Raw genomic sequence first — 13767 nt, 5'->3', positions numbered from 1 at the left:
AAGGAGCAAGTGTGGTCTGTGGACAGGCAGCTTCAGCCTCACGTGGGATTTTGTTTACACTAGTCAGTGCCAAGCCCTACCCTAGACCTGTTAAAGCGGAACTGGTGTTTCACACGACACCCCAGGAAATTTGTGCGTACCTTAAAGTCTGAGATGCACTAATGTAGTGATTCTCGGGGGACAATTTTGACCTCCAGGGGACAATATCTGGAGACATTTTTGGGTGTCACAACATGGTGGGGGAGGATGCTACTTGCATCTAATGGGCTGAGGCCAGGTGTACTGCCAAACAGCCAGCAATACGGGGCCAGCCTCCCCCAACTCCTGCCCACAGTAAAGAGTTACCCCGCCCAGATTGTCAGTAGTGCAGAGGTGGAGGAAACCCTACAGCCGTGTGACTCATCTGACCTTTACTGTGAATTCCTGGAACTCCTGGTGCATACCATTTCTGTTACCCTGGCCGATATTTCCACCTTTTCTCTAGATTTTATTAAAAGAACTCATTCTGTTGATCCCTAGGAATCACCTATTGCCTTGCTATGTTTTGTTGAACCTGTTTTTGAATATGCTTTCTACATAGGGGAAATAGGAGTACGTTTGTAAACCTTAGAAGCTACGTACACTATAAGGAAATCACCGGACATGTGGATAAGCTTTGCAGAGGTGAAGGGCTGTCTCCACCAGAGAGACCCAGGAGTCAGGGTAAGCCTGACTCATCATGAGATCAGGTATCCCAATCCACAGCGGACTTCCACAGCTCACCTTCCTAGGTAACCACTCTGCCTTCCCAGGTAAAGTATGAATAATATCAGAACTTACAGCATATTTTGAGGTCAAATTTATAGAATTTGGTGATTTCATTTTTATTATTACTCAACCTTTTATTTACAATCAAATTAATAAGGCTATTTACACATAACAATGTGTGGACATACACATTAAAATAATCATTTGCTGCCTAGCACTCCTACCTAGGTACTTTAAGAACATCATTGAGTGGATAAGTTACCCACTCCTTCTGCCGGGTAAAATACTTTGCACAATATCAACTGAAATGATACCTCTTCCAAACTGTAATGGCAGAAGTAGGTATCCCCTCTTTTGTGCTGGCATCACGCTTGATGCACACCTGCCTTATCATACTTAGGCCAGTGTCTCTGTTACTGGGTTTCTGTCTTCTACTGTGAATGGGTGAGCCCATAAAAAACAGGGAATGTGTCTTACAAAATGTTGTATCCTGCTCATTTTGATGTGAAGCTATTGTCTTCCTTCAGTAAAAACAGCATTTCTGAGGTCTTAGCATCAGGAAAATCTCCAAGTGGGTAAGGTTAAAGAAAAAATTATTCATGACACTTGTTCAGTGTGGTGCAATAGTCTGTTCTTACACTGCTATAAATACCCAAGACTGGGTAATTTATTTATTTATTTATTTATTTTATTTTATTTTATTTTATTTATTTATTTTTTGAGACAGAGTCTCGCTGTTTCGCCCAGGCTGGAGCGCAGTGGCACAAACTCGTCTCATTGTAAGCTCCACCTCCCGGGTTCACGCCATTCTCCTGCCTCAGCCTCCTGAGTAGCTGGGACTACAGGTGCCCGCCATCACACTTGGCTAATTTTTTTTTTGCATTTTTTTAGTAGAGATGGGGTTTCACTGTGTTAGCCAGGATGGTCTCGATCTCCTGACTTCATCGTCCACCCACCTTGGCCTCCCAAAGTGCTGGGATTACAGGCATGAGCCACCACGCCCAGCCTATTTTTTTATTTTTTTGAGATGGAGTTTCACTCTTGTTGCCCAGGCTGGAGTGCACTGGCACGATCTCGGCTCACTGCAACCTCCGCCTCTCGGGTTCAAGTGATTCTCCTGCCTCAGCCTCCTCAGTAACTGGGATTAGAGGTGCCCGCCACCACATCCAGCTAATTTTGTATTTTTAGTAGAGACAGGGTTTCACTATGTTGGCCAGGCTGGTCTCGAACTCCTGACCTCAGGTGATCCACCCGCCTCGGCCCCCCACAGTGCTGGGATTACAGATGTGAGCCACCACACCCAGCCAAGACTGGGTAATTTATAAAGGAAAGAGTTTTAATTAACTCACAGTTCCACATGGCTGGGGAGGCTTGAGGAAACTTGCAGTCATGGCAGAAGGGGAAGCAAACACGTCCTTCACAAGGTGGCAGGAGAGAGAAGTGCCGAGTGAAGGGGGAGAAGCCCCTTGTAAAACCATCAGATCTGGTGAGTACTCACTATCGTGGGAGCAACATGGTTGTTGTTGTTATCCCATGTCCAGTCACCTCCCACCAGGTCTCTCCCTAGACACCTGGGGATTACAATTCAAGATGAGATTTGGGTGAGGACACAGCCAAACCATATTAGATGGTAAAGCAGACTTCCATTCCAGGGGGCCATGGTGATAGGTAGAGGGGCACTGCAGGGCCTTGCAGTGGGGAGAAATTGAACTCAACACCAACTCTGCCAAGGACATGTGGGGATTTATAATCAAGGAGCAATGTGGAAAGCAGCGCATGGAAAATTACTAAGACAAAGCCCCAAGGATAAGGGGGTTTCTGTCTAAACAGACCTGATAGGATTCCCGCTGAAAGCAGACTAGGGTGACCAGATATCAAGGGTGATCAACCAAGAGTAGGGGCTTTTCACTAGACCCACTTAGCAGGATTCTTGCTCACAATAGGCTCTGCAAGGACAAAGAGAAAAGCCCAAGATTGGGCCTAGTCAAGCAGAGAACTCAGAGAATCCTGACTGGAGTTTTAGTCAAAGGAGAGGGTCTTTTTCAGGCAGGAGGGAAGATGGTTGGCCAAGTATCCTGAACAACCACCTTCCCCTTGCTTTCACCTGCCTTTAGTACAGTGCTCCTTCTGAATAGCTGAGATACACTGAAATTCTTCCTACAAATTACTGAGTAGTAGAGAAGGCGAAAAACAACAACAAAAAAGAATCACAAACTTCAAAAGTATCGAGCTGCATACAAATGGTGTCTACTGTCCCCACAGCATAGAGGTGATACCCTGTTCCACTTTGTGGCTGAGAAGTCCCTCTCCAAATCTCCAGAGATTCTCTGCAGCAGCCTTCTGGGGAAATCAGTAGATAATCACTAGGGTTGGTGGTCAATCCTTGGATAAAATAGGCTTCAAATGCACTTTGCACTGCTTCAAATCCACTTTCAACATATAATACATATGAAACTAATACTTATTAGAAAATGGAGCTGGGCACAGTGGCTCACACCTGTAATCCCAGAATTTTGGAGGCTGAGGTAGGAGGATCCCTTGAGGCCAGGAGTTTGAGACCAGCCTGGGAAACATAGGGAGGCGTCACCTCTACAAACAAAAAATTTTAAAAACTAGCCAGGCGTGGTTGTGTGCATCTGTAGTCTCAGCTACTTGGGTGGCTGAGGCAGGAGGATAGCTTGAACCCAGGAATTCAAAGCTGCAGTGACCCATAATCGCACCACTGCACTCCAACCTGGGCATAGAGTGAGACCCCTTCTCTAAGAAAAAGATAAAAAAAAGAAAGTGGGTCTGGAATCTTTGAAAAGGGTAGTTAAATCTTTTCAATGATCCGATAGTATTCACAATGGACGTTTACTCAACAGGGAGCAGTTTGGAAACTCACAGGGTATTTTTGGTTGTCGACAATGAATTGGGAGATATTACATGAGGTCCAATAGTGGCAGACGCAATGCTGCACAAAAACCAGATTGTTCTCGATTCTAACCACCTTTTGACTGTCTTGCCACATGCTTATTATTTGGGTGAAGGGCCTGTTGGTATTCTTTCAGGTCCGGAGCCTATCCCATTTTACATGTTGCTCTGGTCTGAATGCTTGTGTCCCCCAGAATGCATATGTTGCAATGTAACCCACTGTACAGTGGTGCTGGTAGGTGGGTCATCTGGAAGGTGATTAGGTCATGAGGGCAGAGCTCTCATGAACAGGATCAGTGCCCTTATAAAAGAAGCCTGAGGGCACTTGTTTTGTGCTCCCACCATGTGAAGGCACAGTTGGAAACAAAGAGCCAGCCCTCATCAGACACCGAATCTGCTGGTGCTTTGATCTTGGACTTCCCAGCCTCCAGAACTGTGGGATATATACATATATATATTTAGACAGGGTCTCACTTCATCACCTAGGCTGGAGTGCAGGGGCATGATCATGGTTCAGTGCAGCCCGACCTGCTGGGCTCAAGCAATCCTCCTGCCTCAGCCTCCCAAGTAGCTAGGACTACAGGGTGCATGCTTCCACACCCAGCTAATTATCTTATTTGTTGTAGAGACAGGGTCACACTATGTTGCCCACACTGGTCTCGAACTCCTGGGCTCAGTGATCCTCCTGCTAAGGCCCCCCGGAGTGCTGGGATTACAGGCTGGGACTACAGGCATGAGCCACCATGCCCAGCCTTGCCTTCCTTTAAAATGGGAGCTGTGTTATTAATTACAGTATTTCCAGCTGCATATTTGGGTGAAAAGGATTTCAGTGAAGTGGAACAATTACTGCAAAAGTAACAAAATGTAACGGAACATTTGACATACTTTTTAAAAGAATTAGAACTTCATTAAACTTCATCACTCAAATTCTTAAAAATATTTCATATTATTGCCATCTGTTTCAATTTGGGTCTCTCCAAAAGCAGACTCTGAGACAAAAGTTTCAGATACAAGTAGGAGATTCTCCTGGGGGTTATAAGCCCCTGGGCACTTGCAGCCTGCTCTATGCATGGGCCAAGCACACCCCTGTATCCAGAGAAAGCCCTCAGGCAGAGGGACCTGGGTTCTTATATGAGAATTGCCACTGTAGCACTAGGTACTTCCAGGGTGGGCAAAGAGAATGCGGTTGGGACACCAGTAGCATCTCCTACAAGTGAAAAGAAGGCAGTAAGGCTCAATTTCCTAATCTCCCTATTCTCCTGCCTCTGGTCCCAGGCAGGATATTTTTGTTACCAGGTAAACATCAGAGTGTACTTACACAAACCTGGAGGCTGTAACCTACCACACACCTAGGCTATATGATTTAACCCATTGCTCCCAAGCCATAAACCTGTACAACATGGGCCTGTACTGAATGCTGTAGGCAATTGTAACACGATGGTAAGTATGTGTGTATCTAAATACAGAAAAGGTGCAGTAAAAATATGATATAAAAAGATTAAAAACGGTCCACCTGCAGAGGGCAAGTGTCTTGCTATGTTCTGCTGAATCTTCTTGAATCTGCTTTCTGCATTGGGGAAATGGCCCATCGCCATCCATCACCGTGGATGGAGCTTGCAGGACTGGAAGTTGCTCTGGGTGAGTCGGGGAGTGAATGGTGAGTGAATGTGAAGGTTTAGGATGTTACTGTGCACAAGTGGAGACTTTACAAACACTGGACATTTAGTCTGGCTGCCCTCCCCCTCCGCCACGCTCTGTGGTTTGCTGACACTCCTGTCACCGGGTCTGGCCGGTTGCACCTTTCCCAGGTTGTGGGTGCACCCTCAGCTTTTACAGAGGCTCCTTCAAGTGGAAAGAAGGAAGTGAGGCCAAATTGCCTAATCTCCTTATCCTCTTACCCCAGGACCCCATCTTTCTCCTTCCCCTCTACCCCTCCCCCTAGTATGGCCAAGGGATTTCCAAAACTGTTGTAAGACAAATTATGTTCCAGGAGAGTCTCAGAAAGTCTGCTGGCAGAGTCTCCTCTATATTGCTACAATGATATCATCTATTTGTAGAAGCTGGGGTTGGTTAAGATGTTAAAGTGAGATCATTGCGCTGATCTGCCAAATGTTTATATCCTTCTGCCTGCTAGGGATGGAGTATTTGTTTAGAAGAGAATTTATTAATGAGTATCCCCACCAATGCCCAAAAAGACACAAAATAATAACTTCTTGGGTTTTCTGAGCCAGCAGGTTTAGGAGGGTTTGCCCTCTGCAAACACAATAGGGGGACAGAGTGGGACTCAGGTGGACCCTGCACAAGGAAGCCTGACTCTAAGGAGGGAGGAATGTGCACAGGAATGGTGGGATCCTGACACTAATTTTAGATAGTTCTGATGTCCACGTGTCCATCTGGGTGGGTTTCCTTTAATAAACCACTCCCTTTGTGCGCCATCCATTCTTCCAGCTAAAACCCTCCCACTGTTGGGCGCAGCCCTGATCCCTGGTACGGAGGCTCTTCAGTTTTAGTCCCTTGCAGTTGCTCTGTGCAACGGCCTTTACCAAATCCGCTCCATCAGCCACAAAACCAAAACATCTGCTCAATATCCTCTTGATTCGTTTATTCATCTATTTGAAGCGAATTTTGCAAACACCTTTCAGCCTTTTCTACTGCAGACTAAATATTTCTGTAACTTTCCAACCCTTTGGTAATTCTAATGTTTTTGAATCCTCTCCAATTTTCCATATTATCTTTACATCGTGGAGTTTAAATGGTATATGAGACTCTACCTCTAAAATAGAGGGATAGCATTCATTGATCAGTAACCTTTTGTGATGACAACTTACAAGGTCTGGTCCCTGACTCCCGACTTCTAAAGGAAAGGAAAAGAGACTCTAATACAATCTGCTAATTAACCCACAGGTTGGATTGAGAAGGAAAAAAAATCCACCTGAATTCTCAAGATAAAAGGTATCATTTCAATAATTATTCTGAGTCTCTGCTTCTCCTGTTTGACAAGACAGCCACATCTTTTTGCGCAGTGCCAGCTGCATGCCTCAGACACCATGGTGAAAATTAAGGCCAGAAAAAACAGATTTGGCCACATTGGGGGCCTGGTCACCAGGGCTGCCAACCTTGGCAAAGTGGATATTGTCACCATCAATGACCTCAACTACATGGTCTACATGTACCAGTATGATTCCTCCCATGGCGATTTCCATGGCACCGTCAACGCCGAGAACGGGAAGCCTGCTATCAATGACAATCCCATCACCATCTCGCAGGAGTGAGATCCCACCCAAATCAAGTGGGGCCATGCCAGCACTGATTATGTTGTGGTGTCCACTGGCATCTTTGCCACCATAGAGAAGGCTGGGGATCACTTAGATGAGGAGGCCAAAAGGGTCATCATCACTGCCCCCTCTGCTGATGCCCCCATGTATGTGATGAGTGAAAGCTATGAGAAGTACTGCCTACAGTAAGAGCTTGCTACTATTAATATCACCATTTTAGTAATCATACTCTGAACGCTGGCAAAGAAGAAAAGACAGTCCTGAAAATCAAGTCTGTCTGTTTCTGCCAGAACACTCATGAGACAGTTTGTTCCTAAAGTAGCAATTAAGAATAAAGAACCAGAACAGTGTGATTGTCCAAGAAGTCAGCTTCTGGCTTAGCTCCGTCAGGATCCCAATTCTCTAGGGAGTCGAGCTACTCTCCGTGGCATTTTCAGGGGCTGATAAAATAGAGGGGAAGAAGTCATTCTCCCACCTTCTTCCTTCCACATCCACCTATGGCCTGATCATCACTGCAGCACCTCACTGCTCTGAGGTCCAAATGGGGGTTGGCGCACTCAGGTCCACAGGCGCCATCGAGGAGGGAAGCAGGCTGGTGCAATCGGTCAGCACATGCATTTCGCTTTCATGCTCGTCACCTAGTAATAGTCTCCACCTACACAACTAAAGGTGTGCCATCTCCCAGATTCTAGAAACACAGGCTCCCTTGATTTTTTTTTGAGACAGAGCCTCGCCCTGTCACCCAGGCTGGTGTGCAGTGGCATGATCTCAGCTCTCTGCAACCTCCACTCCCTGGGTTCAAGCAATTCTCCTGCCTCAGCCTCCCTAGTAGCTGGGATTACAGGCATGCGCTACCACACCCAGCTAATTTTTGTATTTTTGGTAGAGACGGGGTTTCTCCATGTTAGTCAGGCTGGTCTCAAATTCCTGACCTTGGGTGATCCGCCCACCTCGGCCTCCCAATGTACAGGCATGAGCCACTGCGCCCGGCCCAGGCTCATTTGATTTATCTTGCATTTTTCCACTTTTGATAGTGATGCAGATACAGAGCACGGGTTTGTTCAACACTTGAACAATATAGACATGGTCATGACAGTCCCTCAGTGTTAGGAGCAATGGAGAAGAGTGCACACTGTGCTGAACTGACGGGCACATTACTGCCCCTGGAGTTGAGCCACACCTGAGCCCAGTGCTGGAACACAGGGAATGGAGAGCTGTAGAAAGGCAGCCCAGAGTGTGGACTGTGCTGAAGAACCTCCCAATTCTTCAGTGCTGGCTCCTGTGGATACATACATAGGGCAATCAAAACAACGCCACGGAGGGCCTGCAGCAGACAGGTAAGCACACATCCACTGCGTAAGCAACAATGCTTTGCTTTTTCTTTTTTCTTTTTTTTTTTCTGTCTCGACAGAGGCTCACTCTGTTGCCAGGCTGGAGTGGTGCAGTGGTGTGATCTCGGCTCCCTGCAACCTCCCACTCCCAGATTAAAGTAATTCTCCTACCTCAGCCTCCCGTGTAGCTGGGACTACAGGCACGCACCACCACGCCCAGCTAATTTTTGTATTTTTGGTAGAGATGGGGTTTCACCATGTTGGCCAGGATGGTCTCGATCTTTTGACCTCGTGATCTGCCTACCTCAGCCTCCCAAAGTGCTGGGATTACAGGCACGAGCCACTGTGCCCGGCCAGCAACAATTCTTTCTAACTTAACTCTGAGCAGAGATTCTCTTTTCTTTTTTTTTTTTTAAGATGGAGTTTTGGCTTTTGTTGTCCAGGCTGGAGCGCAATGGCGTGATCTCGTCTCACTGCAACCTCTGCCTCTCGGGTTCAAGTGTTGTGTTTCTCCTGCCTCAGCCTTCCGAGTAACTGGGATTACAGGCACCCGCCATCACGCCCAGCTAATTTTTGTGTTTTTAGTAGAGACAGGGTTCCATCATGTTGGTCAGGCTGATCTTGAACTCCTGACCTCAGGCGATCCACCCACCTCAGTCTCCCAAAGTGCTGGGATTTTAGGCGTGAGCCACTGCACTCGGCTGAGATTCTTAAGATAGTCTTCAAACTTCAGGGTGCACAAGAACCTTCGGAGACACTTGTTTAAAGTGCAGTCCTGGGGCTCATTACCTGAGATTCTGAAGGGAGGCCCAGGAGTCTACATTTAAAAAAAAAATTTTTTTTTTTTTTTTTTTTTTTTTTGAGATGGAGTTTTGTTCTTGTTGCCCAGGCTGGAGTGCAATGGCGCGATCTTGGCTCACACCACATTTGCCTCCCGGGTTCAAGCAATTCTCCTGTCTTAGCCTCCACAGTAGCTGGGATTACAGGCATGCACCGCCACGCCCAGCTAATTTTGTATTTTATTAGAGACCTAGTTTCTCCATGTTGGCCAGACTGGTCTTGAACTCCTGACCTCATGTGATCCACCTGCCTCAGTCTCACAAAGTGCTGGGATTACAGGCGTGAGCCACCACAGTCGGCTAAAAAAATTTTAATAGGTAATAGGCTTTACTTTTAGAGCAGTTTTAGATTTACAGAAAAATTGAAGAGACAGTACAAAGATTTTTCCATAAACCCCATACCCAGTTTCCCCTTTTATTAACATCTTACATAAGTATGGTATATTTGTATTAAGGTATATTAAGGTATGGTATAAAGTATGGTATATTTAAGGTATAAAGTATGGTATATTAAGGAACCAGTATTGATCTACCTTTTTTTTTTTTTTTTTTTGAGAAAGACTGTCGCTCTGTGGCCCAGGCTGGTGTGCAGTGGCATGATCGCCATTCACTGCAACCCCCGCCTCCTGGGTTTAAACGATTCTCCTGCCTCAGCCTCCTGAGTAGCTGGGATGACAGGTGTGTGCCACCACACATGGCTAATTTTTGTATTTTTAGTACAGACAGGGTTCCACCATATTGGTCAGGCTGGTCTGGAACTCCTGACCTCATGATCTGCCCACCTCGGTCTCCCAAAGTGCTAGGATTATAGGTGTGAAGCATTGCACCTGGCCACCTGCCTCCTATTCTATTCAAAGTCACTCCTCTGCTCACTGAGATAGATGCATATTTGATTTGCCTTCTTTGGAAAAGCTGATCAGAAACTTGAAAGAATGTAACTGTTTGTGTATCACCCATCTGTGACCTGGGAGCTCCCTCCGCTTTTTGAGTCTTCTTGCCTTTGCTTCAAGTTGTCCCGCCTTTCCAGATGGAACCAATGTATTTCTTACATATATTGATTGTTGTCTCATGTCTCCCTAAATGTATAAAACTAAGCTGTGCCTTGACCACCTTGGGCATATGTCGTCAGGACTTCCTGAGGCTGTGTCACAGGTGCGTCCTCAACGTTGGCAAAATAAACTTTCTAAGTTAACTGAGACCTGTCTCAGATGTTCTGCGTTCACATTTTGGTAACCACGAGGGGATTCTGAGTGGAGGTGCCCCTGACCTTTGACAAATCTATTGGTGCTTGGTACCAGCATGAGCTAACTTTATGGCTCAAGCCGATAGGACAATTTGCTGAGGTTTGAGAGCGCTCCCTCCAGAGAATCCCTGATCTCTTAAAATTTGGTAGAGATCTAAAGTTCATTTTGCTGTACAACTCCTCTTTTGTTTTTTTTTTTTTTTTTCAGTTTTACTTGCTTCTAACAGGAAGGCAAGTTTTTCTGCTTCTATGATGACGGAAGGCAGGTAACTCTTATATGGAGTTTGAACTGGCTTCCAACAGGGAAGATGAGTTTTTTTTCCTGCTCCTAGAATGGCAGAGAGTAGTCTATAGCCTGAGACCCACCACTAGGTAAGAGACTGGTTTGAGATTGTCTTGCAATTTCCTTTTAAATGACTAAAGTTAGCACTTAACAACCAGCTGGTGTTAATTTCTGCTTTCACAAAGAACACTCAGAAATTGTATAATTTGTGTGATCATTGTTAGTTTACCAGCATTCTATCCTAGCTGAAATATGGTAATAAGATTAAAAAAAAATTTTTTTTAAAGGAACTCAATGGTTAAAAGTCTGCTTAATTAAAAGGGTAACATCCAACGTGTGTGTGCATGTGTGCATGTTTGTATTTGAAAGGCCTTCATGTTTTTGGGGTTTTTTTTTTGTTTTTCTCTCCTAAGACATTGTCTTTTTTTTTTTTGAGCAAAAGTTTTGTTTTTCTTTTTCTTCTCATTTGACTGAATTTTGTTTTCATCTATTTTTTTTTAACTAAAATAGTTATTTCAACAGAGGCTACACTTAGATTTTTAAGGAGAGTGTAGTTTAATTTTTTTTTTTTGAGACGGAGTCTCACTCTGTTGCCAAGGCTGGAGTGCAGTGACACAATCTTGGCTCACTGCAACCTCCACCTCCCAGGTTCAAGTGATTCTCCTGCCTCAGCCTCCGGAGTAGCTGGGACTACAGGCATGTGCCACCACACCCAGCTAATTTTTCGGGTTTTTTTTTTTTTTTAGGCGGAGTCTTGCTCTGTCTCCCAGGCTGGAGTGCAGTGGCGCCATCTCGGCTCACTGCAAGCTCCGCCTCCTGGGTTCACGCCATTCCCCTGCCTCAGCCTCCCAAGTAGCTGGGACTGCAGGCGCCTGCCCCTATGCCCAGCTGATTTTTTGTATTTTTAGTAGAGATGGGGTTTCACCGTGTTAACCAGGATGGTCTTGATCTCCTGACCTTGTGATCCACCCACCTCGGCCTCCCAAAGTGCTGGGATTACAGGCGTGAGCCACCATGCCCAGCCCAAAAACTTTTATATAATCAAGTTGTCATATTATTAAGTTTTGGTTTGCTTATGAAAAAAAAAGATAAATTTTTTTTTTTAATTAAGGTTATTACATCCATGTATCTTCCTGTATGTACTTTTAAAATCCTTGTTACATTGAGTTTCAGGGCTGTAACTCCTGGGTCTAAAAAGGACATGAAGTCCTGCTAAATCTTAAACACAGTAATAAAAGCCTCATCTTCAGGCCCCATAGAAGATGCCAATCAAAACAAACTGCATTCCTGAGACACAGGGTAAGAAATTAAAGCTATTCAACTCCTCAGGGCCCAGGGACTATCACAGAAGAGGTGGGCACATAAGATTGTAACGGCTGATTTTGAAAGATAAAATAAGTTCTGTTTCTCTATAAATTAATTATTAATGTCAAGGGCACACTAATGCAAAACCAGTATATGGACTCCTGTCTCAGTTTAACAAGGTTTTCTTGAAGCATTAACCAACTTCTTAATAAAGGTTATAAAAGGCTTACGGAAGTTATATTTTATAATCAAGGTTAAATTTTGTAGATTGCTTACAAAATTTTAAACACAAATGTAATTTGCTTCATGCTGTTTTTATTAGAGCTTCTTTAGAAAATTGTCTCCTCTCTCAAAGGATAAAGGTTTTTGCTTTTTCTGAAATGCTTGAATTATCACTTTGGTGAAATAAATGACCTTACAATGACCTGTAATCCTATTTTGTAACATCAAGTGTTTTAAACCTTTTATATTTGACAAACTTTCCAAAATCAAATTATAAATTATGTATTTTTCTAACCTAATTAATCCTTTAAGACATTAGTTTCCCTAAGTCCAAAAATGTCATAATTTGCCTTATTTTGGTATAAAAATTATACAGGAAGCATTGTCAAATACGAAATGGTGTTTGGTTTTCTTTGGGCTGTATTTGTATAAATATGTTACTGATATGTGTTCCAAAATTATGGGACACTCCTGTATTTCTGATATACCTTAGTGTACATTATCAGTAATAGTCATAATTGTTAAAATTATTGTGTGTCACAGAGGTAGCACATTTCCTTGTCAATTGTGTCTTTTAACTATGGCTACCTTAAAACTTTTTTTTTATCCACAGACAATTCTCTTGTTTTATCTTGTTTTAAACCCTCTTTAAAATGTGGGTTTATAATCAGTTATAGGACTAACAGGTGCACTTAAATGCAGGTTTCCTGATAACTTTGGAAATTGTGACATTGGAATACAAGAATAAACTTTCAAAACTCTCATGGAGAGCTGGAACGTTCATGACTATCAAACAGAACAGGAGTTAACTGAATTAACTGAACCAATAGAAAACTAAATTAATCTTTTTGACCTTTTTGCTTAAAACATTGCTAATACTTTGTTTTGTTTTTCAGAGTTACAAAAAGCTATTTACAGCTTTTAACAATTGAGTAAAGTATACTGTTAACAAAATTTGGAGCATATTTGTTTCTATCTGGTTTCTCCAGAATTTGGAAACTATTTGTGAATATTCTTAATTTATGGCAATATAGTTATTTGCATAAGTGTTGTAAGAATCTGTTTTCTTTTGCAATAGGATACAATTGGAGAAATTGGTTATTTTACCAAGGCTTTGACTGGAATGGTGTGATTTCCTTTAAGGAATGAAACTTGACTTGTGGAGCCAATAAAACCTTTGGAAAAACTGGCCTCATATTTTGGGTACACAGTCCCTATACAGGGTTTCTGACCTGTGTAAGTAAAGAATTCACTTTCTGACAGGCACAGAAGCCCCAGGTTTATGTTGGAACCTCAAGAGGAGAGGAAATTCACCCAACTCATAGATATTTGATGGCACAAATCTATGGCTGGGCTTGGCTTTTAAAAAGTGTTATCTGCTATTCCTCCTATGGAAGAAAGTTCCATCAAAGCCAATTTAAAAGCCTATGTAAAAAATAATTATTCTTGCTGCACTGTATATAAATAATTAGGCCAAGTATAAAAAAGCAAGCCAGTCCTACCATGATTTGTCTTTAGTAAAAATGGGAAACTGAAAAGAGAAAAATTATGTTTCAAAACTACAGTAGACCTGTTGTTAGATTCTAGTCTGCCTAATGTTTTTTTCAAT

The 13767-nt window shown here is 43.6% G+C and overlaps 1 long non-coding RNA gene across 1 annotated transcript; it reads left to right on the top strand.

The window, feature by feature from the left end:
• Positions 1–10575: 10575 nt before the first annotated feature.
• LOC123569842 (uncharacterized) lies at positions 10576–13360 on the top strand. Its single transcript, XR_012426473.1, has 3 exons — positions 10576–10720; positions 11805–11930; positions 13237–13360. It is a non-coding gene; the product is annotated as an uncharacterized lncRNA (long non-coding RNA).
• Positions 13361–13767: the final 407 nt, after the last annotated feature.

This window comes from Macaca fascicularis, chromosome 17 (assembly GCF_037993035.2).
Source record: "Macaca fascicularis isolate 582-1 chromosome 17, T2T-MFA8v1.1".
Lineage (NCBI taxonomy): Eukaryota > Metazoa > Chordata > Mammalia > Primates > Cercopithecidae > Macaca > Macaca fascicularis.
Note: the sequence above shows the minus strand (reverse complement) of the source record. Positions and strands in the feature narration are given on the sequence as shown.